The 25932-nt window shown below is 44.6% G+C and overlaps 1 long non-coding RNA gene across 1 annotated transcript in view; it reads left to right on the top strand.

Moving 5' to 3' along the window:
- LOC144340703 (uncharacterized) overlaps positions 1-25682 on the top strand; it is an 84065-nt gene extending 58383 nt beyond the window's left edge. The window contains exon 3 of the long non-coding RNA XR_013416971.1: positions 23882-25682. This is a non-coding gene — a long non-coding RNA (uncharacterized LOC144340703). The remainder of the gene's footprint in view (positions 1-23881) is intronic.
- Positions 25683-25932: the final 250 nt, after the last annotated feature.

Here is a 25932-nt window from a genome sequence, read left to right as displayed (position 1 = left end):
CTCTGGGTAACTGTCATTTTTTCCCTGGGTTCACTGTCGTCATTTCTCTGGATTCACCATTGTCTTTTCTCTGGGTTCACTGTTGTATTTTCTGTGGTTGCACCATCATTTTTTGTCTGTGTTCCGTGTTATATTTTCTCTTGTTTCACTGTCGTATTTTCTCTGGATTCACCGTTGTATTGTCTCTGGGTTCACTGTCATCTTTTTTGGGGGTCCACTGTCATCTTTTCTTTTGTTTGACTGTCATCTTTTCTCTGGTTTCATCATCATCTTTTCTCTAGATTCACTGTCGTCATTTCTCTGGGTTCACCATTGTCTTTTCTCTGGGTTCACTGTTGTATTTTCTATGGTTGCACCATCATTTTTTGTCTGTGTTCCGTGTTATATTTTCTCTTGTTTCACTGTCGTATTTTCTCTGGATTCACCATTGTATTGTCTCTGGGTTCACTGTCATCTTTTTTGGGGGTTCACTGTCATCTTTTCTTTTGTTTCACTGTCATCTTTTCTCTGGTTTCATCATCATCTTTTCTCTGGGTTCACTGTGGTCTTTTCTCTGGGTGCACCATTGTCTTTTCTCTGGGTTCACTGTTGTCTTTTCTCTTTGTTCACTGTTTTGTTTTCTTTTGTTTTGTTTTTTCCTGGATCCACTGTCATCTTTTCTCTGGGTGCACCATTGGCTTTTATCTGAGTACACCATGGTCTGTTCTCTCGGTTCATTGTCATCTTTTCTCTGTTCAATTTTTGGCTTTTTTTTTTTCCTGGATTTCCTGTCGTCTATTTTTGGGTGCACTGTCATCTTTTCTCTGGTTTCACCATCGTCTTTTTTCTGGGTTCACTGTTGTCTTTTGTTTGGGTTCATCATTGTCTTTTCTCTGAGTAAATGCTCATCTTTGCTCTGGGTTCACTATCGTCTTTTCTCTGGGTTTACTCTTGTGTTTTCTTTGTGTGCACCATCATTTTTTCTCTGGGTTCACTGTCGTATTTTCTTTGGGTTCACTGTCATCTTTTTTTGGGGTTCACTCTCATCTTTTTTTATTTCACTGTCTTTCTTCTGGGTTCATCGTCATCTTTTCTCTGGATTAACTGTAGTCTTTTCTCTGGATTCACTGTGGTCTTTTCTTGGGTACACCATCGTATTTTCTCTGGGTTCACTGTCATCTTTTTCTGGGTGCTCCCTCATGTTTTCTCTGTGTTCACTGTTGTCTTTTCTCTGTGTGCACTGTCATCTTTTCTCTGGGTGCACCATCATCTTTTCTGTTGGTTCACTGTTGTCTTTTCTTTGGGTGCACCATTGTCTTTTCTCTGGGTAAACTGTCATCTTTTCTCTTGGTTCATTATTGTCTTTTCTCTGGGTTCACTCTTGTATTTTCTCTGGGTGAACCATTATCCTTTCTCTGGGTTCCCTGTTACATTTTCTCTGGTTTCACCTTCATATTTTTTCTGGGCTCACCATCGTCTTTTCTCTGCATGCACTGTCGGCTTTTCTCTGGGTTCACTTTCATCTTTGAGATCACTGTTGTTATTTCTTTGTGTTCACTTTAGTCTTTTTTTCTGTGTTCACCATCGTCTTTTCTCTACTTTCGTCTTTTCTCTGGGTTCACCCTTGTCTTTTCTCTGGGTCCATCATCGTCTTTTCTATGGGTTCACTGTCATCTTTTCTCTCGTTTCACCGTCATCTTTTTTCTATGTGCACTGTCTTCTTTTCTCTTGATGCACCATTGTCTTTTCTCTGAGTTCACTGTCTTCTTTTCTCTCGGTTCACCAATGTCTTTTTTCTGAGTTCACTGTTGTCTTTTCTCTGGGTTCACTGTCATCTTTCCTCTAGGTTCACTATCGTCTTTTCTCTGGGATCCCCATCTTCTTTTCTGTGGGTGTGCCATTATCTTTCTCTGCATTTCTCTATTGTATTATTTCTGGGTTCACTGTCATCTTTTTTCTTGGTGAACCATCATTTTTCTCTGGTTTCACCATCCTCTTTTCTCTGGGTTCACTATTTCTCTGCATTCACCATCTTTTCTTTGGTTTCCATGTTGTATTTTGTATCATTTCACTGTTGTCTTTTCTCTGGGTTCACCATCATCTTTTCTCTGTTCATTGTCGTGTTTTCTCCTTGTTCGCTGTCATCTTTTGTCTGGTTTCACCATCGTCTTTTCTCTTGGTGCCCTGTCATCTTTTCTCTGGGTTCACTGTCATCTTTTGTTTTGGTTTATTTTCATCTTTTCTCTGGTTTCACTGTTGTCTTTTCTCTGGGTGCACTGTCATCTTTTCTCTAGGTTTACTCTTGTATTTCCTCTCGCTTCATTGTCATATTTTTTCTGGGTTCACTTTTGTATTTTCTCTGGGTGCAGTGTCATCTTTTCTCTCAGTGCACTGTCATCCTTTCTCTGTGTGCACCATTGTCTTTTCTCCGTGTGCACCATCGTCTTTTCTCTGGGTGCACTGTCATCTTTTCTCTGGGTGCACTGTCGTCTTTTTTTGAGGTTCACTGCCATATTTTCTCTGGGCGTACTATTGTATTTTCTCTGGGTTCACCATTGTCTTTTCTCTGGGTGCACTATTATCTTTTCTCTAGGTGCCCTGTCATATTTTTTCTGTTTGCATTCATTTTTACTCTGGGTTCACTGTCGGGTTTTCTTTGAATTCACCATCGTCTTTTCTGTGGGTCTACTGTCATCTTTTCTCTGGATGCAGTGTCATCTTTTTTCTTGGTTCACTCTCGTCTTTTCTGTGGGTTTACTGTCGTCTTTTCTCCAGGTTCAACATTGTCGTTTCTCTCATTTCACTGTCATTTTTTTCTCTGGGTACACTATCACCTTTTTTCTGCGTGTACCATCATCTTTTCTCTGGGTGCACTGTCGTCTTATCTCTGGTTGTACCATCGTCTTTTATCTGGATTCACTGTCATCTTTTCTCTGGATTTACTGTTGTATTTCTCTGGTCTCACGTTCGTCTTTTCTCTGGGTTCACTGTCATCTTTTCTCTGTGTTTTGTTGTTTTTTCTCTGTGTTCACCATCATCTCTTCTCTGGGTGCCCCGTTGTCTTTTCTCTGGGTTCCCCATCGTTGTTTGTCTGGGTTCGTTGTTGTTATTTTCTCTGAGTTCACCATTGTCTTTTCTCTGGGTTCACTGTCATCTTTTCTCTGGGTTCACTGTCGAATTTTTTCTTGGTTCACCACCATCTTTTTTTTTGGGGTGCACTGTTGTCTTTTCCCTGGGTTCAGTGTTATATTGTTTCTGGGTTCACTATTGTATTTTCTGTTGGTTCACCATCGTCTTTTCTCTGGGTTCACCATCGTCTTTTCTTCGGGTTCACTGTCTGTTTTCTTGGTTCACTGTCGTGTTTTGTCTGGGTGCAGTGTCATGTTTTCTCTGGGTTTACCGTCGTCTTTTTTCTGCGTTCCCCCTTCATCTTTTCTCTGCATTTATTTTTGTCGATTCTTTGGATTCACTGTCATATTTTCCCTGGGTGACCCATTCTCTATTCCCTGGGTTCACTGGCATTTTTTTTTTGAGTTCACTGTTGAATTATCTCTGAGTTCACCGTTGTCTTTTCTCTGGGTTCACTGTTGTGTTCCTGGATACAGGAAATGTGGTATCTACTCTCTTAAGCTGAGTTTAGCCTAACACTGCCTCCTTGTAAGTTGGGTCTAAAGGATTCTTCATTCACAGTGAGCTGTCAGCTAACGGGAGGGTAAACAGACTATAACTTAACTGTTGTACTAAACACCAAGTAGTGATTAATACACTACTAATCAGCCGATCACAGGCAGCCAAGTGCTCGAACCATGTTCAAAAAAGACAAACACCGTGTTGTAACAATGAGGAGGTTCTGTACCTCACTTCCATTTTTTGTGCATCACTTTCCTTTTTCTCTCCATGAATTCTCGCCCACCTGGCAACAGTGTGGGGTCTTTGAACCTGTTCTGGTTTGGGGACTGCCAAATTTGTCAAGAGTTCTTGCTTAAACTCTGTTACTTTTAATTTATCTAAGGTTTTTCTTTTAACAATGAAATACTTCGGCCAAATTAAATTTACAATAGTTTAATTGAGCAATGAATGATTCATGAATCGTACAGCCCCCAGAGTCACAGCATATTCAGAGATACTCCAGAGGTGCCTCGTCATCAGAACAAATTTAGAGATATAAAAAGTAAAGTGACATATAGAAATCGGGAGTGAGGTACAGAAATAGCTGGATTGGTTACAGGTTGCTGTTTGCCTTATTTGAACACGGTTTGAACACTCAGCAGTGTATGCATGGTTGAAGTACGGCTGCTGGGATTGGCCAGGACTCAGTGATTGTTACAGGTGCACACTTCTAAGTTGGGGTTGCAATCTTGTCTAACTATTAAGTTGGGTTACGGTTCATCCACAAGGGCTCAAATATAGAAGTACAGAGCCCTTCTCAGGCCATATTTACTTCACTTTATCACTATTCAGCCACGAAACAGAATGAAATCCTATCATTCATGTCATCATGGATGGAACTGGAGAACATTATGTAAAGTGAAATAAGCTGAGAACAGAAAGTTAAACACCGCATGTTCTTACTCCTATATGGAAGCTAAAAAAACAGTGTATCTAATTGACGTAACAAGCACAACAGAGGATTCTAGAAGCTGGGAAGGCTAGGAGAAGGGGGCATAGGGAGACATATTTTAAAGCACACAAAGTCACATCCACACAGGAGGAAGGAGTCCTAGTGATCTACGCCACTGCAGGGTGACCAGGGTTAACAGTGGTGTAATATATAATAGTTTCAAATAGCTGGAAGGAGGATATTGAACATCCCCACCACAGGAAATGATAAATATTTGAGACAATGGATACGCTAATTACTCTGATCAGATCGCTATACAATATATATGACAAAACTTCACTAGGTACCCTATGAATATATACAATTATTATTTTTCAGTTAATAAAATAAAATAATGAAAATAAAGGGAAAATGACACTCATTTGTATTGAGTACCTCTTGGAAAGCAAAGTCGTGCAGGAAGAGGAAGGGGCACCAGTGCACCATGACCTCACCCTGTGTTCTCCCAGCACAGCCAGGGAGCAACTGGGTCTAGCTGACGATGAACTGAGCTGCAGACTTTCCCTGTTGGGTGCTGTTGAGCCCTGCAGTGTTGCGCACTGCAGAAGGGATCACAGGAATGCCTGTGCTGCCCTCCAGGGTCTCTGGCTGAGCTTCCATCCCGAACACTCTCCCTCACTGCCCTTTTTGGTCCTGGGGCCTGTGTAATTTGGGAAATGTCCATTGGCTGCCTTGCTGGCTGAAAATACGAGGCCACGGGTGTCCTTTTAATCTGTGTTCCTGGAAATGGTTCCCTCATGTTTGTGGAATAAGTAAATGAATGAACCAACACACCAAAGTGCAGGGAGGGAAGGACACAAGGGTCTAGATCTTTTCCTTTAAATTAATGGAGTAAAACATTTTGTATATTGTTTTCTGTGTGTGTGTATGTGTGTGTGTGTGTGTGTGTGTGTGTGTGTGTGATGGATTTTCACTTTTGTCCCCCAGACTCAAGTGCAGTGGCACACTCTGCTCCCTGCAACCTCCCCCTGCCTGGTTCAAGCGATTCTCCTGCCTCAGCCTCCCAAGTAGCTTGAGTTACTGGTGTGCATCACCATGCCTGGCTAATCTTTTCTTTGTATTTTTAATAGAGGCAGGGTTTTGCCATGTCAGTCAGGCTGCTTTCAAACTCCTGACCTCAGGTGATCCACCTGCCTTGGCCTCCCAAAGTGCTAGGATTACAGGCATTAGCCACCTTGCCTGGCCAGTACATTGTTTTCATTTCAACCATTGAAAAACCATACTGAGTACAAGTAATACAGATACACGATTCTCATTCCATTGCTCATATCTGCCTAAAATTCTTCCTCCATTGTTATAACATCTGTTATCTAGGTCAGAAGCCAAGGAAATTTATGGCTAACTTAACCCTCTTGGCTCTGAACCCAAAATTCAGTGGAATATCTACTCCCAATAAAAACAAACATCACAAAACCTGACATTTTACCAAATAGAGTGAGTCCTACACTTTTACCCTCAGTACTTAAATCAGTGTGTGTGTTGCATGTATGTGTATATATCACATCTGGGGGTGTGTGTGTATATATATATATGTGTGTGTATATGTGTGTATATATATATATATACACACACACACAATCATTTATATAATATAAAATATGCCTTTGGATATTTGGACTTTTAGCCTATAATACATCAGATGTGCTAGTAGGAAATTGGTAAGATGGTGATAGAACCAGACAAGAATGACTGCTAGCATAATAAAATTCATGAAGGATACAAATAACATAAAACCACAGTGGTCTGAGGCACCTGATTGCAGAGGCTGGGTCCTGGCTAGGCCCTGAAGGCATCCAGCAGCCTTTTCATTGGGCATTGGTTGCGAGGGTGGCTTCCATGGATCTCTGTGTAGCAGCTGCAGTGCCCAGTTGAAATGCACGGAGGCTGGAGGGAGTGCTGGTTGCCTGATGATGCAGGGCCTGCTCTCCTCACAAAGGGGAGGCCAGTCATAGACTCAGGGCGGGGCCCACAGCATGGGGATCCTTTAGGGACAGGAACCCAGCTTTAGCCAAAGCTTAAAATCAATCATTTAAATTATCTAGAGAAAATTAAATTAGGTTCACAGTACTCAGATTAAGAAGGCAAAGGAGCGTGTAATATGATACAAATGTACTATACAAATATACAAATATATTACAACAAAATTATAATGTGAAATTATGAATTATCTAATAATATTTGCCACTTATTTGGGGCAGAGTCTGGGACACCTGTCAATTTAACCAACCCTGTCTTGAGCATAGATGGAAAAACCCAATTAAAAGACCTCTTAGGGCCTACAAGCTTTATCTGAAAATAAGTCATTTAACATTCTCTCAAAATGTTGACAAACTGTATTTGGGTTTTCAGGGCCTCAGTGAGGGTTTTCAGCCTCACTGGGAAGTCACACTGTTGAGTCATGATAGTCTCTGAAGTGGTAAAAGTGTAATTTTTGTAATATATGTAATATGTTACATATGTAAACTACTAAGCAACTTTCTGATTATATCAGCAATGTCATGATGTCCACCTTGCACCACCAAAAGCTTCCCGAGGTGGGAGGCTGGGTTTCAGGTGTGCTCCGTGGGAGGGGTTCTGTGAGCAGATCCTCAAGGAGGCTGGGGCCACAGAGGGAGGGTTGGGCCCTTTGAACTGCAGACACTGAAAGTGCTCTTTTGTCAATGAGGCCTAGTACATAAAGAGTCCCTGCCTGGGAATCCCAGGAGAGTGCGGTCAGACCTCCACATAGAAGCTTCCAGAAGGAAACTAGAGCACGTCTGAGCTATTCCCCCAACCAGTGTTCAGGAAGGGAGGGGGGAGTGCACGCCCAGACAGTGGAGGGCCTTGTGCCCGTTTCCATAGGTAGGGAAAGCCCTACCCAGAATCTCACTATCACTGGTGAAGAACCCAGTACCAAGCTCAGAGAATGTAAACTCTGGGATCCTGGAGATTAAACAGAGTCATTGCCACACCACAGCCTACAATAGCAGGCAATGTAGGTGAATGTCCCCTTTGTGTATGTCAGACTCTGTTACTGTGAAATGCCACTCGCTAAAAACTCCTGAGGTCAGAGTCCTCATCTGGAAGGAAAATACCACCCACCATTCAGTACTGAGCCACCATTTAACCCAACTGCATATGCACCTAGAACAAGGAAACACATATGGCATCTTCCACCATGCAGCCAACAGAGAGTCACTGAGAAGCCAGCACAGCTCTTCCCTCCTCAAGGGCTAGAACACCCGTCAATATCATCAGGGCACAGACAGCATTCTAATGAGCAGGAGCCACCTGATTCTCTAGGAGCCACAGTCAAAATGTTAGTAAGTCATTATTACAATTGTGGAGATTTATGAACTCTTTGAGTCCGGTTCAGCCCTGGCTACAGACTCTCCTGGCATAGGAAGGAAGAAAGGGCCCTCCTTTTCCATACCTTGATGGTATTCCCGAGTGTACAGGGTCCCACAGCAAGGAAGTCGGCCAAAAACAATGTATTCCATCAGTGCGGGATCCTGATCCCTAGATCAGGGCCCACTGCTTTCCCCAGAAGACTGATGGACAACAGGATGCAGTAGTAAAGAATGACTCCCAGGGACCAGCAGCCTCCTTAGACAACAGCTCCTAGTTTTGGTGCTTTCTTCCATCCAAGACAGACTCTGCAAAAATAACCGTGAGTCCAGGCTTTTTGTTCACATTTTAACCTTTTTAGCACATTCAATGCTTAAAGGACAGACAGCCCCAGGGCAACTTTCTGTATGACCCGGGATCCAGCTGAAGTGTTAAACTATTTGATTCAACACTAGGAATTTCCACCAATAATGAACTGAAATGAGGAGAAAATAGTTTGGAGTAAGGGACAGGGGCCCTTCTTAGGGCCCTAATTTTACAGATGCTGTAAAAGCACTTTTCCCCAAGGTAGAGAACCAAATAAACATTGGCCAATGAATAGGCAGTGCTGCTCTCTACCGCTTACATGTGCAAAAGATAGAAAGACAACAGTACGGTTTTTATATAAAAAGATCTATACTTTTAGAATTTCAAACATTAATTACAAAAGCATCTTCCTGCCTTACTCAGAATTCCTAGAGGCTCACCATATATAACCTGCATGTTTCCATGTCTCTTGAGCAAATACGCACCACAGCACTCCAGCCTAGGTGACAGAGTGAGACTTCGTCTAAAAAAAAAAAAAATTGCAACTGCTTCCCTCTTATTGACCTTCCTTTCCCCCCCTTTCCTCTTTTCCCCAATGCCCACTCTTTTCCCTTTACTTATTAAGGTCCCCAGACCGTCTTCAGGAGAAAAAGCATAAGCCACAGACTTTTCCTGTGGTTCTGTGTTCTTTTTCCTGGGTGTGTCCTTAACCTTGGCACTTAAACTTCTTAAATGATTGAGATTTGCCTTCGCCAATTTCTTTGATTTACATTGTCTACCAGAGGCATCCAGTCTTTTGGCTTCCCTGGGCCACATTGGAAGAAGAATTGTCTTGGGCTACACATAAAATAAACACACTAATGGCAACTGATGAGCTAAAAACAAAAAACAAAAATCGCAAATAAACTCATGATGTTTTAAGAAAGTTTACAAATTTGGGTTGGGTCACATTCAAAGCTCTCCTGGGTTACATGAGACCCGAGGGCTTGGTGGACAAGCTTGGTGCAGACATACAAAATATTCCACCTCATTGGGTAGGAACACGCAGTAGCTGCAGGCCTTGTGCAGGATTGTTCTAAGTCAGTGAAACCATGTGTGGAGACCAGTTGCCCTCAAGCACTTGGCCTGTAAATGGTCAACATCCTGCTGGTCACCTTTCCTGATGCATAGTTGACAGCTGTGGCTTACGGTTTATATGGAATGTAGAATGCTTCTCACTCCAAGTACACACGAGACAGTCCCATTTTTTAAGTTGGCCAACTTAAAAAACTTCTTACATAAATATTCTTTTGAATAAAAGTTTGTATTGCTTGAAACCAAGAGTAATTATTTTATTATCAAACCAGAGACCGTGCACTATTTTTTTCTGTTAATTATCAGGAAAGTTCTTTTTTCTTAAGAAAGTTCTAAGGTACTGGAGGCCAAAGATCACATGTGTATGCTCAGCCCCGAGATACCCAGAGTAGCCTCTTTTCCAACAAACCTGGGGTAGACTGAGCTGCTTGAAATGCAAACGCCATCACTAGCCCAAGTTGGGAGAGCTGACTTTGCCCCTTTGCAGACGGGAGATGGGCAGGTGTGGTCTCTTCCCTCACCGTGACCTCTGCCTGCGGTGTGGAGGCCACAGGCCGGCATGCACTCAGGGCCTTACACCCATCCTCGGCCACTGTTAGGCCTGTCACATCCCGCTTCCCGCTCACGTGTGACAACAGGAGCCCAGTGCTTCAGCCCACCCTCCTCAGCCTCAAAGACCCCCAGAGCCCCTGAGTTTCTGCCGACGGAAGCCGCCTCTCCCAGGAAGCCCAGCATGAATGTCCCTCCTCCTCGGAGCCCTTCCTTTCCCCCACTGGGGGGTTCTCTTTTCCCCCGGGGGTCCACACCACTTCACACTTACCCTATGGAAACAATTATGCTCGGCCCTAAATTACAGCCATGTGTTTCCCAGGTGATCCCGATCAGTCTCTTAACCCCAGCATCTGTCACAGCTCCCAGAACACAGCAGCCTTCAATCGGTTTTGGTTGAATTCAGTTGAATTTCCTGTACCCACTATGAGATGCATTTAACTTACACTCCTCTCCTTTGGTAACTCAGTCTCAGAATTGGGTCTACTTCATGCCCTCTTACATAACTGGCACCTCAGCCCGCAGGAGGCACTGGACACCATACGAACTTTTTGGATTGAAAATTACCTGACTTCATACAACCCTGGACTGCTTTTCCTTTGAGGGAGTATGAAGGGCTGACTACCAATTGCCCCGGGGGTCCCAGTGCACACTTGCTGCTCCTAGCGACCCCGGCCCCTGTGCTCTCGGGAAGGGGCTGGTCTTAGGATGGAGGCTCAGGGCCACCCTCCCATTCTGCATGTCTCCTCCTGGGTTTACCCCGGCACCTGGGTTGGTGTGGAGGAACACAGGTCAGGCCTTCTCACTGGGTGCTGGTTCCGAGGGTGGCTTCTGTGGGTCTCTGTGTAGCAGCTGCCGCGCCCAACTGAAATGAGCGGGAGGCTGGAGGGAGCGCTGGTTGCCTGGTGATGCAGGGCCTGCTCTCCTCACAAAGGGGAGGCCAGTCATGAACTCAGGGCGGGGCCCAGAGTGTCAGGACCCCTTAGGGACAGGGACCCAGGCTTCATCACACCTTCCTTCCTCCAAGCTTCAGCGTTCTCTCTCCGCCCCAGCAGGCCTTTTGCCAGTCCCGATGCCTGAGGCCTCACAGGGCAATGCACAGGGGGCAGGCCTGGTGGGCTGCCTGGTGGGGAGGCGCCTGTTCTTCCTGGGGTCTCCTGTCACTTTACCCACATAGAATCTTAAAATATTTTATTTCTACAAAAAACAGTCGAGTTTCCAAAATGAATGTGTATCTTTTTGTTTAAGCCAGATTTGCACCAGAGATCCCAGTTGGAGCCCTCCTTCCAGCTCCCACCATGTGCCCGCCACCCCTGCAGTTCAGCACTACAGGAACTGGAGAGGCCTTCCCCGCATCTCAGAGTTGTAGACTCTCTACCCTCAGGCTGTGTCAGCTCTGGCAAGTGGCTGCCTCTGTGGATGACATTCGAATGTTTTATTGCCATCTATTCAATTACAGGCATCGCCGTCATCTTCCAGAAACAATCAGTTGCTTCACGTAACTCTATAAAACTGCACAACAAGCCACTGAAGAGGTTGCCCAAGTTCTGTCAAGCACAGGGAAACATGGCTAATTTCCTCATCCGCAAAGGCGAAGGGATCACGAGGTCAGGGGATCGAGACCATCCTGGCTAGCACTGCGAAACTCCGTCTCTACTAAAAATACAAAAAATTAGCTGGACGTGGTGGCGGGTGCCTGTGGTCCCAGCTACTCGGGAGGCTGAGGCAGGAGAAGGGCATGAACCCGGGAGGCAGAGCTTGCAGTGAGCCGAGATCAGGCCACTGCACTCCAGCCTGGGTGACAGAGTGAGACCCTGTCTCAAAAAAAAAAAAGTAATTCATAATACATAATCTGAAAGGCATTTTTCTTTTTCCATTTGACATGTTCATGCACGGTTAATTATTTATTGTTTTCCTCCCAGCACATGTGAGGATAAATTTTCTAAAAATGAAGTGAAATGAGGTTCTTCCACCAGGACTGTCTTCCTGAGCGTCATGTGAGGAAGAGTGGGTGGATGGGGTTTATTTATTTTTTTTTGGAGATAGAGTCTCGCTCTGTCACCCAGGCTGGAGTGCAGTGGCTCGATCTCCACTCACTGCAAGCTCCACCCCCCGGGTTCATGCCATTCTCCCGCCTCACCCTCCCGTGTAGCTGGGACTACAGGCGCCCGCCATCACGCCTGGCTAATTTTTTGTATTTTTAGTAGAGACAGGGTTTCACAGTGTTAGCCAGGATGGTCTCGATCTTCTGACCTCATGATCCGCCCATCTCGGCCTCCCAAAGTGCTGGGATTACAGGCGTGAGCCACTGCGCCCGGCCAGGTGGGGTTATTTTATCTGGGCTTCCTGCACTACCAGGGAAGGCAGTCCTGGCACAGGTAAGAGCCCCTGGGCTCGGATCACTGGTGTGTGGATTTGTAAATCCTGCGTTCACTCAGCCATGTTTCGTCTGTCCCTTCCACTGGAGATGTTGCACCTGCACCTCCGAGACTTCATGCTAACTCTCTGCTTGGGAATCTGGCAGAGGAAGGGCAAAGCTATCCAGACAAAAGGAGACTGCTAAGGGCACTTCGGCAAGAAAGATATGCAGTGTGCATTTTTTATAAAAATGTGATTTTTCCTAAAGTGAGCACTAGACGCAAACACATTTCCCCAAACCATTTGTCATTCCCTTTGATTATCTCCCTGATTTCACATGGGGCTCAGTTCTCTCCTTGGTTCAGTTCTCCATGAGACTCCTGGTTACCAGACATAGAAAGGCTTGGAGATGGGCTTTGCACCTCCTGGTGACTGACCACACAGATTTTGGATTTTGACGTCAGAGACCTAACCCAGAGGAGCCCTGCATCCCACCACAGTGTTGGTCCAGCATCTCCTCCCGCCCTGGCTTCGTGCTGCAGTCAATGTGCTTGGGGACTATGTTCTGTTATGTGGACCTCACAAATGCCCACTATTATGGCATAAATCTCTCCCCAGCTTCCCACTCTTGGCACCAGGACACACTTATTTTACATGCCTCCCTGATGGGATCAAGAGGAGGATAGATTTATTATGATGTTTACATCTATAATTTTGGCAAAGTGCAAGAAAACTCTGTACCGATATGAAGAATTTTCTCCATTTTATGACAGCCCTATCCTATCCCTCAACTGAGCACCAAGACTTGCATCCCAGGTGGTTGATGGAAGAAAAACCACTGAGAGAGAAAGACTTAAAAACAGCATGACTTAAGGGAACTCGGGGGGTCTTCTGTGCCTCCCAAAGATCTTCCCAACCCGGTGGCCGAACCCTAGACTTTTTTCCAGTTAGCATTCCCCAAGAACCCTACAAGAAGCACAGTACCTGATTCACTGGGGGAGACAGTAAATATTAACTGAGAAGGGACTTTTATTACCATCTTTACTTCAGTACTGTTTGACGACTATAATGAACATGATACTTTCATAATAAATGTTAATCAAGACAGAGATACATTGAATTAAGTGCATAAACCAAGCCTCCCGTTTTGGAAGCTGTTGCCTTGGGGGAAGTGGTGGCGAGGGGTCCCCAGGGTCTCGGCTGGTAACCCTGATGTTCTATGACTTGGTCTGGGTGCTGGTTACATAAGTGTGTTCTGTGTAAAATGCTTCAATCTCTACATGTGCACAGTAGTGCCCCCCTAATTCATGGTTTTGCTTTCTGTGGTCTGAATATAGGTGAGTGCAGCACAATAAGATATGATAAGGCTGAGACTTAACTCTTTTCACAGTATGTTATAATTGTTCCATTTTATTATTAGTTTTATTGTTAACCTCTTACTGTGCGTAGTTTTTTTAATTTTTTATTATTTTTTATTTTACTTTAAGTTCTGGGATATATGTACTGAACATGCGGGTTTGTTACATAGCTATACATGTGCCATGGTGGTTTGCTGCACCTATCAACCCGTCATCTAGGTTTTAAGCCCCGCATGCATTAGGTATGTGTTCTAATGCTCTCCCTCCCCTTTCCCCCTACTCCCAGTCAGGCCCTAGTGTGTGATGTTCCCCTCCCTGTGTCCATGTGTTCACATTGTTCAACTCCTACTTATGAGTGAGAACATGCAGTATTTGGTTTTCTGTTCCTGTGTTAGTTTGCTAAGGATGATGGTTTCTGAAGGGGTGGCCTGCTCCTCCACACCTGTGAGTATATCTTGTCAGGTGGGATGAAAGACTGAGAAAAGAAATAAGACACAGAGACAAAGTATAGAGAAACAACAGTGGGCCCAGGAGACCGGCACTCAGCATACGGAGGACCTGCACCGGCACCAGTCTCTGAATTCCCTCAGTTTTTATCAATTACTGTTTTCAGTATCTCAGCAAGAGGAATGCAGTAGGAGAGCAGGGTGATAACAGGGAGAAGGTCAACAACAACAACAACAAAAAAAAACAAAAAAAAACGTGAGCAAAGGAACCTGTGTCACAAATAAGTTCAAGGGGAGGTACTATTCCTGGATGTGCACATAGGCCAAATTTATGCTTCTCTCCACCCAAACATCTCAGGGTAGTAAAGAATAACAGAGCAACATTGTCGCCAGCATATCTCACCTTGAGCCACAGGGCGGTTTTCTCCTATCTCAGAATAGAATGAAGGTACAATCGGGTTTTATACCAAGACATTCGTTCCCAGGGGCATGCAGGAGATAGAGGCCTTCCTCTTATCTCAACCACAAGAGGCTTTCCTCTTTTACTAATCCTCCTCAGCACAGACCCTTCCTGGGTGTCGGGCCCACCAGGTCATATCTCAGGCTGTCTCAGTGGGGAGAAACCTTGGACAATACCCGGCTTTCCTGGGCAGAGGTCCCTGTGGCTCTCTGCAGTGCATTGTGCCCCTGGTTAATCTAGAATGGAAAATGGCAATGGCTTTTACCAAGCATACTGCCTGTAAACATATTGTTAACAAAGCACATCCCGCACAGCCCTAGATCCCTTAAACCTTGATTCCATACAACACATGTTTCTGTGAGCACAAGTTTGGGGTTAAAGTTGCAGATTAACAGCCTCTCAAAGCAAAACAACTATTCAGGGTACAGATCAAAATGGAGTACCTTATGTCTTCCTTTTCTACATAGTCACAGTAACAGTCTGATCTCTCTCTTCCCTGCAGTTTCCAACTTCATTCATGTCCCCGCAAAGGACATTAACTCATTCTTTTTTATGGCTGCATAGTATTCCATGGTATATATATGCCACATTTTCTTTATCCAGTCTATAATTGATGGACATTTGGGTTGGTCCCAAGTCTTTGCTATTGTAAATAGTGCTGCAGTAAACATTAAGGACTAACTACCAGGTGCCCCCAGGGGTCCCAATACATACCACTGCTCCTAGTGACTCCAGTCCCTGTGCTCTTTGGAAGTGGCTGGTCCTGGGACAGAGGCATGCATGGGGCCACTCTCCCATCTTTGGCTTGAGTTCTCCATGCAATTCCAGGTTATCAGACATAGAAAGGCTTGGTGATGGGCCTTTGTGTGCATGTGTGCCTGTGCCTTTACAGTAGAATAATTTATAATTTTGTGGGTATATACCCAGTAACCCATTGCTGGGTCAAATGATATTTCTGGTTCTAGATCCTTAAGGAATCTCTACACTGTCTTCCACAGTGGTTGAATTAATTTACACTCTCACCAATAGTGTAAAAGTGTTCCTATTTATCTGCATCCTTGCCAGCATCCGTTGTTTCCAGACATTTTAATGATCACCATTCTAACTGGCAATGCTAAATGAAATATCTCATTGTGGTTTTGATTTTTATTTCTCTAATGACCAGTGATGATGAGCTTTTCTTCATGCTTCTTGACCGCATAAATGTCTTCTTTTGAGAAGTGTCTGTTCATATCCTTCACCCACTTTCTGATGGGGTTGTTTTTTTCTCGTAAATTTGTTTATGTTCCTTGTAGATACTTAATATTAGACCTTTGTCAGATGGATAGATTGCAAAAATTTTCCAGTATTCTGTAGGTTGCCTGTTCACTTCTTTTGCTGAGCAGAAGCTCTTCAGTTTGATTAGATCCCATTTGTCAATTCTGGCTTTTGTTGCAATTGCTTTTGGTGTTTTCATCATAAAGTCTTTGCTCATGCCTATGTCCTGAATGGTATTGCCTAGATTTTCTTCTAGGGTTTTTATTCTTTTGGGTTTTACATTTAAGTCTTTAATTCATCTTGAGTTAAGTTTTGTATATAGTGTAAGGAAGGGGTCCAGTTTCTGTTTTCTGCATATGGCTAGCCAGTTTTCCCAGCACCATTTATTAGATAGAGAATCCTTTCCACATTGCTTGTTTTTGGCAGGTGTGTCAAAGATCAGATGGTTATAGATGTGTGGTGTTATTTCTGAGGCCTCTGTTCTGTTCCATTGGTCTCTGTATCTGTTTTGGTACCAGTATCATGCTGTTTTGGTTACTGTAGCCTTGTAGTATAGTTTGAAGTCAGGTAGTGTGATGCCTCCCGCTTTGTTCTTTTTGCTTAGGATTGTCTTGGCCATACGGGCTCTTTTTTCGTTCCATGTGAAATTTAAAGTAGTTGTTTTTAGTTCTGTGAAGAAAGTCAATGGTAGCTTGGTGGGAATAGCCTTGAACCTATAAATTACTTTGTGCAGTATGACCAGTTTCACGATATTGATTTTTCCTGTCCATGAGCATGGAATTTTTTTCCATTTGTTTGTGTCCTCTGTTATTTCTTTGAGCAGTGGTTTGTAGTTCTCCTTGAAGAGGTCCTTCACATCCCTTGTAAGTTGTATTCCTAGGTGTTTTATTTTCTTCATAGCAATTTTGAATGGGAGTTCACTTGTGAATTGGCTCTCTGCTTGTCTATAATTGGTGTGTAGGAATGCTTGCAACTTTTACACATTGATTTTGTATCCTGAGGCTTTGCTGAAGTTGTTTATCAGCTTAAGAAGTTTTCAGGCTGAGACAATGGGGTTTTCTAAATATATAATCATGTCATCTGCAAACAGAGACAATTCCACTTCCTCTCTTCCTATTCGAATACGCTTTATTTATTTCTCTTGCCTGAGTGCTCTAGCCAGAACTTCCAATACTATGTTGAATAAGAGTGGTGAGAGAGGGCATCATTATCTTGTGCCAGTTTTCAAAGGGAATGCTTCCAGCTTTGGCCCATTCACTATGATATTGGCTATGGCTTTGTTATAAATAGCTCTTATTATTTTGAGACATGTTCCATCACTACCTATTTTATTAAGAGTTTTTAGCATGAAGGGGTGTTGAATTTCACCAAAGGTCTTTTCTGCATCTATTGAGATAATCATGTGGTTTTTGTCATTAGTTCTGTTTATGTGATGGATTATGTTTATTGATTTGCATATGTTAAACCAGCCTTGTTTCCCAGCAAGCTCACTTGATCATGGTGAATAAGTTTTTGATATGCTACTGGATTTGGTTTGCTCAGTATTTTACTGAGGATTTTTGCATCGATGTTCATTAGGGATATTGGCCTGACATTTTCTTTTTTTGTTGTGTCTCTGCCAGCGTTTGGAATCAGGATGATGCTGGCCTAATAAAATGAGTTAGGGAGAAGTCCCTCTTTTTTTTTTTTATTGTTTGGAATAGTTTCAGAAGGAATGGTACCAGTTCCTCTTTGTACCTCTGGTAGAATTTGGCAGTGAGTCTGTCTAGTCCTGGGCTTTTTTTGGTTGTTAGGCTATTAATTACTGCCTCATTTTCAGAACTTTTTATTCATCTATTTATAGATTGAAATTCTTCCTGGTTTAGCTTTGGGAGGACGTATGTGTCTAGGAATTTATCCATTTCTTCTAGATTTTCTAGTTCATTTGTGTAGAGGTGTTTATAATATTATCTAATGGTAGTTTGTATTTCTGTGGGATCAGTGGTGATATCCCCTTTAACAATTTTTATTGTGTCTATTTCATTCGTCTCTCTTTTCTTCTTTCCCAGTCTGGCTAGTGGTCTGTCTATTTTGTTAATCATTTCAAAAAACCAGCTCTTGGATTCATTGATTTTTTGAAGGGTTTTTCTTGTCTCTCCCTTGCACTTCTGCTGTAATCTCAGTTATTTCTTGTCTCCTGCTAGGTTTTGAATTTTTTGCTCTTGCTTCTCTAGTTCTTTTAATTGAGATGTTAGAGTGTCAATTTTAGATCCTTCTTGCTTTCTGATGTGGGCATTTAGTATTATACGTTTTTCTCAGAATCTCTGTGTCCCAGAGATTCTGGTACATTGTCTCTTTGTTCTCATTTGTTTCAAAGAACTTTGTTATTTCTGCCTTAATTTCATTATTTACCCAGTAGTCATTTAGGAGCATGTTGTTTGATTTCCATGTAGTTGTGAGATTTTGAGTGAGTTTCTTAATCCTGAGTTCTAATTTGATTGCACTGTAGTCTGAGAGGCTGTTTGCTATAATTTCAGTTCTTTTGCATTTGCTAAAGAGTGTTTTACTTCCAATTATGCAGTCGATTTTAGAATAAGTGCTATGTGGTGCTGAGAAGAATGTATATTCTGTTGATTTGGGGTGGAGAGTTCTATAGATGTCTATTAAGTCTGCTTCATTCAGAGCTGAGTTCAAGTCCTGAATATCCTTGTTAATTTTCTGTCTCGTTGATCTGCCTGATGTTGACAATGAGGTGTTAAAGTTTCCCACTATTATTATTCGGGAGTCTATGTCTCTTTTTACTTGTTTTCTGAATCTGGGTGCCCCGTATTGGGTGCATATATATTTATGATAGTTAGCTCTTCTTGTTGCATTGATTCCTTTACCTTATTGCATTGATCCTTTTACCATTATGTAATGCCCTTCTTTGTCTTTTTTGATCTTTGTTAGTTTAAAGTCTGTTTTATCAGAGACCAGGATTGCAACCCTGCTTTTTTTGCTTTCCATTAGCTTGGTAAATATTTCTCCATCCCTTTATTATCTCACATGTCTTTGCATGTGAGATGTGTCTCCTAAATACAGCACACTGATGGGTCTTGACTCTGTATCCAATTTGCCAGTCTGTGTCTTTTAATTGGGGCATTTAGCCCATTTACATTTAAGGTTAATATTGTTATGTGTGAATTTGATCCTGTCATCATGCTGCTAGTTGGTTATTTTGCACACTAGTTGATGCAATTTCTTCATGGTGTCGTTGGTCTTTATATTTTGGTGTGTTTTTTGCAGTGGCTGCTAATGGTTTTTTTCTTTTTATATTTAGTGCTTCCTTCAGGAGCTCTTGTAAGACAGGCCTAGTGGTGACAAAATCCCTCAGCATTTGCTTGTGTGTAAAGGATTTTATTCATTGTGAAACTTAGTTTGGCTGGATATGAAATTCTGGATTGAAAATGCTTTTCTTTAAGAATGTTGAATATTGGCCCCCACTCTTTTCTGGGTTGTATGGTTTCTGCAGAGACATCCACTGTTAGTCTGATGAGCTTCCCTTTGCATATAACCTGACTTTTTTCTCTGGCTGCCCTTAACAGTTTTTCCTTTGTTTCAAATTTGGAGAATCTGACAATCGTGTGTTTTGTTGTTGCTCTTCTCGAGGAGTATCTTAGTTGTGTTTTTAGTATTTTCTGAATGTGAATGTTGGCCTTTCTTGTTAGGTTGGGGAAGTTCTCCTGGATAATATCTTGAAGTATGTTTTCCAACTTGGTTCCATTTTCCCCATCACTTTCAGGGACCCCAATTAGTTGTAGGTTTGATCTTTTCACATAGTCTGATATTTCTTGGGGCTTTGTTTGTTCCTTTTCATTATTTTCTCTAATCTTATCTTCTGGCCTTATTTTATTAAGTTGATCTTCGATCTCTGATATCCTTTCTTCTGCTTGATCAATTCAGCTATTGATACTTGTGTATGCTTCACGAAGTTCTTGTGCTGTGTTTTTCAGCTCCATCAGGTCATTTATGTTCCTCTCTAACCTGGTTATTTTAATTAGCAGTTCCTGTAACCTTTTGTGAAGGTTCTTGGTTTCCTTGCATTGGGATAGAACATGATCCTTTAGCTCAGAGGAGTTTGTTATTACCCACCTACTGAAGCCTACTTTTGTCAATTCATCAGACTCATTCTCTGTCCAATTTTGTGCCCTTGCTGAAGAGGAGGTGTGACCATTGGGAGAAGAAGAGAGGCATTCTGGATTTTGGAATTTTTGACATTTTTGTTCTGTTTTTTTCCTGATCTTTGTGGATTTATCTACCTTTGATCTTTGAGGCTCATGACTTTTGGATGGGGTTTTTCTGTTGATGTTGTTGTTGCACTTTCTGTTTGTTAGTTTTTCTTCTAACAGTCAGGCTCCTCTTCTGCAGGTCTGCTGCAGTTTGCTAGAGGCCCACTCCAGTCTCTCTTTGCCTGGGTATCAGCAGCAAAGACTGCAGAACAGCAAAGATTGCTGCCTGATCCTTCCTCTGGAAGCTTCATCCCAGAGGGGCACCAGCCTGATGCCAGCCAGAGCTCTCCTGCATGAGGTGTCTGTCAACCACTGTTGGGAGGTCTCTCCCAGCCAGGAGGTATGAGGGTCAGGAACCCACTTGAGGAGGCAGTCTGTCCCTTAGCAGAGCTTGAACTCTGTGCTTTGAGAACCTCTTTGTCAGGATCCGCTGATTTCTTCTGAGCCAGCAGGCAGGAATGTTTAAGTCCGCTGAAGCCATGCCCATAGCCACCTCTTCTTCCAGTTGCTCTGTCCCAGGGAAATGGGAGTTTTATCTATAAAGCCCTGACTGGGACTGCTGCCTTTCTTTCAGAGATGCCCTGCCCAGTGAAGAGGAACCTAGAGAGGCAGTCTGGCCACAGCCTCTTTGCCACACTGTGTTGAGTTTTGCCCAGTCCTTAGTACTGTGAGGGGAAAAACCACCTACTGAAGCCTCAGTAATGGCGGATGCCCCTCCCCCCACCAAGCTCCAGTGCCCCAGGTCGACTTCAGATTGCTGTGCTGGCAGCGAGAATTTCAAGCCAGTGCTTCTCAGCTTGCTGTGGGGGTGGGACCTGCTGAGCGAGACCACTTGGCTCCCTGGCTTTGGCCCCCTTTCCAGGGGAGTGAGCAGTTCTATCTCGCTGTGGTTCCAGTCACCACTGGGGTATGAAAAAAAAAACCTTCTGCAGCTAGCCCAGTGTCTGCCTGAACAGCTGCCCATTTTTGTGCTTGGAACCCAGGGCTCTGGTGGTATAGACACACGAGGGAGTCTCCTGGCCTGCAGATTACAAAAGTCATGAGAGAAGCATAGTATCTGGGCCAGCAGCACAGTGCCTCATGGCTTCCCTTGGCTGGGAAAGGGAGGCCCCCCACTCCTTGCACTTCCCAGGTGACGTGATACCCCACCGTGTTTCTGCTCGCCCTCTGTGGGCTACATCCACTGCCTAACCAGCCCCAGTGAGATGAACAGGGTACCTAAGTTGGAAATGCGGAAATCCCCCACCTTCTGCGTTGGTCTCACTGGGAGCTGCAGACCAGAGCTGTTCCTATTCGGCCATCTTGCCGGATCTATCCTGCTTAGTTTTTAAACTAAACTTTGTCATAGGCGTGCATGCCTGAGAAATGTCATAGTGCATGCAGGGTTTGGTACTTTCTGTGGTTTCAGGCATTTTACTGAGGGTCTTGGACTATGTCCCTGAAGGATAAGGGGCGGTATAATTGTGCATTTTCTGTATCAGTGTTATAATTCAATGACAAGTTTCAAAACTGAAGTGCACGCATGGCAGGTGAAGAGCATTTGGAGTTACTACTACTAACTAGCGTATTAGTAGAAAAGTATCTTGGCCAGCAGTTATGAAACAGATTCCAGTCCCGTGTCTTCCACTAGCCAGCTGTGTGACCCAAACAAGCCACTAACCTGCATGAATATTCTAGCGTTCCTCGTCAACATCATGTAAGTAATTTGAACTACAATTAGTGTAATGCCCGGTCCTTCCCAATCCCCAAATCTCTCCCTGGGTCAGGACCTCCACATTGCACTCCAGCTGCTGCCTCCTTTCTGGGAAACCCTCCAGGAGGGGCTGGGCACCCTCACCAGCTGCACTTTTTCTCTGGTCTCTTTAGGCCACTCGATTCAGGTCTTCATCCCCAAAAACTCCATTGAGCTGCTCTGGCCGTGGATGCCAGTGACATGATCCCTGCTAGACCCAAGATTCACCCTCAGTTCACGTCTAAGCAGACACGCCAGCAGCAACTGATGCTGTCGCCAAGTCAGTCTTTCTGGGATCACCTCTATCTGGGCCCTGGGCTGGCACGAACTCTTAGGTCTTCATTTACCTCACTGGTTGTGTTTCTGGCTCCTCCCCGTCTTCCTGACCTCTAAAGACGGGAAGGACGGAGGATTCCGATGTCCACGCTTTGCTCTCCTCCATCCTCACTCATCACAGCTGGTCTCTTGACTTCCAGTTTCCTATCTCTCCAGATGGAATCTCCAATAGATTCCAGTCCTATGGATCTAACTGCCCCTCAGTAAAACTACCTGACTGTCTGCTCACATGCAGAAATTCACTTTCCCAGCCCCAAACCTTGATTTCTTTACCCCACAAACCTGTTCCTCTCCCAGGCTTCCTCAGTCTGAGTAAACGACTTCCTCGTTCTTCCAGGTCTTTGTTAGGGCAAAGGCCTGGAGCTTTCCTTGGCCGTCTCTCTCTACACTGGCGTCTCCCTAGACTTTACCTTTAAAGAACATCCAAAATCTGACCACTTCTCAGCACCTCCCCTGCCACCATGACCACCTTGGTGTGGCTGATGTTATTTCTTGCTGGGGTGATTTGACAGCTTCCTAACTCAGCCTTTTTGTCTTACTCCTGGGCTGATGGTGTCTTCTCCGTCTTGTAGCTAGAATGATCTTTTTATAAAGAAGTCACTTCATGCCACTCCTCTGATTAAGGCCTTCTAGTCGGTTCTGTACTGGGCTCAACAGTGTCCCCCAAAATTCATGTCTTCGCAGAACCTCGGGCTGTGACCTTTGGAAATGGGGTTGTTGCAGATGTGGTTAATCCAATACGACTGGAGTCCTTCTGTGGACACCAGTGACATGAAGTTCCTGTTCTTAGAGGAACTAGGCACAGAGACACAGAGAGGAGGAGGCTGAGCAAAGTCACAGACACACGGGGAAGAAGCCGCGTGGAGATGGCGGCAGAGATTGGAGGGGTCCATCTACAGGCCAAGGAACACTGGGGATGGCTCGCAGCTCCGGAAGCTGCAGAACCAACACGGATGCTCCCTAAGGGTTTCAGAAAGGCCTGGCCCTACTGCCATCTTGATAGACTTCTGACCTCTAAACTGTGGGAAAATGAATGAATTCCTGCTGTTTTTGCCACCCAACTGTGTGGTGCTTTATTATGACATCCTGGGAAACGAATATGGGTTCCCATGTGGCTCAGAATAAAGCTTAAGGGCCTTACCTTGGTGCTGGGCCCTGTGCGATCTGGGCCCCTCCGTGGGCCTCCTCTCTGACTCCAGCTCCGCTTTACCTCCCTGGCTTTCCTGCTGGGCGCTCCAGCCTCTCCCACCAGCTTGTCAGAGGAAGCGGCGTTTCCGCCCTGCACACAGCTGCGCCATGCCTGTCCTGACACCCTCGCCCTATTCCATTGCTCTTCCTGCCTCTGGCCACCCACAAACTGATTTTACATTTTTTCTGTAGAATAGAAACTTACTGAGAACAAAACATTGCTGTTTAATGCCTGCTTCATTGACTATATCTATGTCAATGTGTGGCACTTAGCAAATGTTTGATATTAAGTACATACTTCTTGGATGAATGAATAAATATCCTAATTTGCTTATTAGATAATTTTCTTATGTGATGAGAATGAGACCTGCTTGGAATTTGTCGGGCTTAAGGATGGAAGTTGAACAGATAGATGAGGTCTCAGGAAAGGTTGCTGCAAGAACAGAAATCACAATTGCCTTCTGTAGGACTGGGCAGGTGAGGGAGGAGTGAGGGGAGGGCCCTCCAAGGGGGCTGGCCTGGCGGGAAGGCCTGGGAAGGAGGGACAGGGATGCTGAGTGGGGCTTTCTTCCCTGCTTGGAGGCCAAGTGAGATCCATGGCTAAGTACTGAATGTGATGTTCCCAAATCTGCTTCTCTTCAAGGCCGCTGTGCTCTCCTTGGAGCGGAGTGTGTGGACTGTGCAGCTCATCGGATGTGCCCACAAACACACTGGTGCCCACGGGCACACTTCCAAGTTGAACAGGTAAACCCTCTGGGTTGCAGGGTCGTATTTTCAAAGGCCCACCCTGTCATCGGTGGCCTTGTAGGGCCATGGCTGGAGATGAAGCAAAGCCCGCACTGCCAGCAGTGGGCGGGAAAGAAGCATTCCCTGAGGAAGGAGGCTTCCTGTTGCCCACACGCATCAGGACAGGCAGACGGAGGCGTCATGGGAGATAAATAACTTGCTTTGCGTTCCTGGTGTGAGACTTTACCTTCCAAAGCAGACTGGTGGAACGCCTCTGTAGATTTTTGTTTTGTCTTATTTTTGCAAACAGAATGACTAAGGAAAGGGAGGGAGTCAGGGACTCAGGGAGGGACCCTTGCGTTGGGAGTCAGACGGATGCTCTCCAGACAAGGATGGTGAGTCAGGCACAGGCCGGAGGGAGCAGGGAGTGGGACATTTGCAACGTGGGTAGGATCGGGGCTTTACAGTCACCAGGGGAATCCCACGGCGGCGTCTGCCTTTCCCCATAGAGACTGTTCTCTGCGCATGCACGTTCCTTGAGGCCACGGTGACAGCCCCTCTCCACCAGGGCACCACGTCCCCGGCCACTGCTCCTTTGTGTGCTGGTCTGGCCGAGCAGGGGCCTGGGCAGGCGGTCTCGGAGAAGGAGTGTGGCTGGCCCCGTGGCACCTGCAGCTCTGTCAAGCGCCATTCCCACCGCATACGCGCTTCCTTCTGGATTTCCTGCCCCTTCCAGGGCGCTGACCCCATGGGAGGAAAGGAAGAAGGAGGAAGGAAGACAAAGCTTCCTGATTCTTGCCCCAGACTCAGACCTTCTTTCAGCGGGTGTGATCTGTCCTGGGGACCCTAGGAGAAGGTGGGTCGGGAACTTCTGAGAGAAAGAACATTCCAGAGGGACTGCAGTGGGATCCCGGGGACTCAGGCAGTTTTGACTTGGGCCTGGAAATGAACTTGGGAAGAAAAAGTAATGCCTGTCTCTTATTTGACTGTGAAGCTGGAACAGACTCAAGTACCTTTACAAAGGCCAGACACCTCAGTGCGCTGGAGCTCTCCTGTGGGTTACCTGTCTCGGTGTCATGGCTTTCACTGGGGTAAGGTAGCAATGGCTCTGCCTCACTGACTAAACAGACCCAGGCTCGGTGGGTGCTACAGAGGCCCTGAGCCCAGGCGTGGAAGGCTCTCATCTCAGGAGGGTGCACACTCCTGGTCTCATTAGCAGACCTCGCTCACACACGTTCAGAGAATCACGTTCCAACGGGAGCACTGCTGTTATCAAAGATCACAATCACAATCAGCCATAACAACCCATCAGAGAAGAGTGTCCACTACACTCGCTCCATGCTTTTTGGCTGGGGACCCACATGAAAATCCCCTTACATTTTGGCACCTAGAAAACAAATCTCTCTGCTGATGCTGGCAGGCCTCTTTTTATCAAAACTGACTATTTTATAATTTGCATTTATTTTTCTGCCATGGCTGCCAGGAAGCTCAGCAAGCTCTAATCTTAGAATGCGATAGTAACCGCAGACGGGAAACAGGTCTGGGTCAGCGGCACCCTCCCTCTCTCCTCATTGTATGCTCTTAACTTTTTAATTTCTGTATTTAAGGGCTTTCTTATAGATAAATTTTTGGATTTTAGAAAATTCTGTATAATATATTGTGGCATACATTATATTTTTAAAAATCTTGCCTTCATTAAATCTCTGATCAAGTAAAAACAGTGCATATTTGTCTCTGAGTCCTGGGAGCTGGGCCATGGAGACTTAAGACTGATGAATGACATGTTATGAAAGCTTAGAAGAGCTCATTGCGTTTAGGGATTGACTAAAAAGCACTGCATTTTAAGCTTGGTCTAGGGAATGACCGTTCTTATTGCTCCATTGTATAGCTCTTGATAGCATTTTATGATACACACAGTTTTAATTATTGTGAAGTAGGAATATTCCCATTTTACACACTGAATACTGA

Source organism: Macaca mulatta, chromosome 4, assembly GCF_049350105.2.
Source record: "Macaca mulatta isolate MMU2019108-1 chromosome 4, T2T-MMU8v2.0, whole genome shotgun sequence".
Lineage (NCBI taxonomy): Eukaryota > Metazoa > Chordata > Mammalia > Primates > Cercopithecidae > Macaca > Macaca mulatta.
This window is presented reverse-complemented; position numbering and strand designations above follow the sequence as displayed.